This window comes from Arachis duranensis, chromosome 4, assembly GCF_000817695.3.
Source record: "Arachis duranensis cultivar V14167 chromosome 4, aradu.V14167.gnm2.J7QH, whole genome shotgun sequence".
In the NCBI taxonomy this organism is placed as follows: Eukaryota; Viridiplantae; Streptophyta; class Magnoliopsida; order Fabales; family Fabaceae; genus Arachis; species Arachis duranensis.
Window position 1 is genome coordinate 115818969 of NC_029775.3, and position 1825 is coordinate 115820793.

General features: G+C 30.5%; 1 pseudogene; it reads left to right on the plus strand.

Annotated features, from left to right (window-relative positions):
* The first annotated feature begins 211 nt into the window (after positions 1-211).
* The window catches only part of LOC107486730 (probable ribosome biogenesis protein RLP24), a 1902-nt pseudogene continuing 288 nt past the window's right edge, over positions 212-1825 (plus strand).

Sequence of the window (1825 nt, forward strand, 5' to 3'; positions counted from 1 at the left end):
ACATTAATACACACATTTTATCTTTAATAATATATAAATATTTTATTTTTCATAATCATATATTAATATATATGTTCCTTCTATTATAATACTTTTAAGATTATAAAAAAATCATATCAATATATCAGGAAATAAAATCTCAAACTATCTAAAACAAATTATGGATTTCGAATAAAGAAGAAGTTTAAAATTTATTTTTTGCTACGGTACGATGATAAATTTATACGTACTGATATGTTTAAAATATGGACAAGTAGTAACAAGTCACGTGAAATTTATTTTCCATGTCAGCATTTAATTTTTTCTTTTTTAAATATATATTATATCACCACTTTTACTAATATACCCCTTTAATTAAATAAAAATAAAATTATATTTTTTATTTAATTTTATAAAAAGTCTTAAACATTCTTACTTTATTTGATTAAACAAAAATACCCTTTTAAATCAATCAAATTTTAGAATTCAATTAATCCTAATTTTATAGTTTTAATTAATTTAAACAAAAACATATTAAAAAAATCAATCATTCTTCGTCTTCTCCAATTGCCCTAATCATTCATTCCCTCTGAAGCAAAGGAAAACATATCAAAAAAATAAAAAGTCAATCTGTTCTTCATCTTCTCCTAATATCATTCGTGCCCCCTCCCCTCTGAAGCACACCAAAACGGTAAAATCCTAACAATAATTGACTGCATTAATCTCGATAGTTAATCACTCACAAAATTTAAAGAACCTAAAGGAGAAAGAAGACTAAACCACTCAACTGAGCAAACGTTGCGTCTTTCTCCTCTATGAAAGGTCTTGGAGAAGTGTTGGTTTTGTTCCTCAATCGTATATCCTGGTCATGGAATCCAGTTCGTTCGTAATGATGCCAAGGTGCAAGTCAAAGTTTCAATTCTATGAATTTCTTATACAATCAATTCACTAGAGAAACCATAAGTTAACTCCTCGTTTTGTTGCGCAAATTTTTCGATTTTGTAGGTCTAAATGCCATAAGAACTTTAAAATGAAGAAGAACCCTCGTAAGGTCAAATGGACCAAGGCATATCGAAGAGTGCATGGAAAGGATATGACTCAGGTCAATTATTACTATTTATTATCAAATTTTATCTTTGATTTATTTTTTTATATATCTTATAATTTTATTTATCGTGGTATGCTTAGGGTTTTAGAGTTATTGTGCTATTGTTTTAGAATTCAACGTTTGAATTCGAGAGGAAGTGGAACAAACTGGAGAGATATGACAGGAACCTTGCTGAGAATGTGCTTAAGATCATTCTTAAGATTAATAAAATCAGAGTCACCAGAGAGGAGAGACACCATAAGAATAGGTTCTTGCTTGAATCTCTATTATTATGTATATAGTGTGGATTTGTGGAACCTTGGTTTCTAAGGATAAACATCCGGATACCAGAGATAATAAACATCTCATGTTATAAAAAACTAATTTTGGATTCACCAAGGTTCAAACTCTTGACCTTCCGGATCTGAAACTCTAATACCATGTCCTGAAACCACTCATCCCAAAAACATAACCTGATAGGACAATGTAACACTAATAATCATATCTCTAATACTTTCTAAACCTTCATTGTACACATTATACGCTTAGATCATTGGCTCCCTATACTTTCTCAAAGAAAAAATTGAATCAAATGAAACTGTACTGAGAAGCTTCGTAAATGTCTTTAATGTGGTTGTTTGTTGATGTTTTGCGGCGACTTTTGCAAGATGAAGGGAAACAAGGTGAAGGTGCAGAGGGAGGCAACAAAGGAGTTGGAGCAGGGTATCAGTTTGGTCAAAGCTCCTATGGCCATTCAGC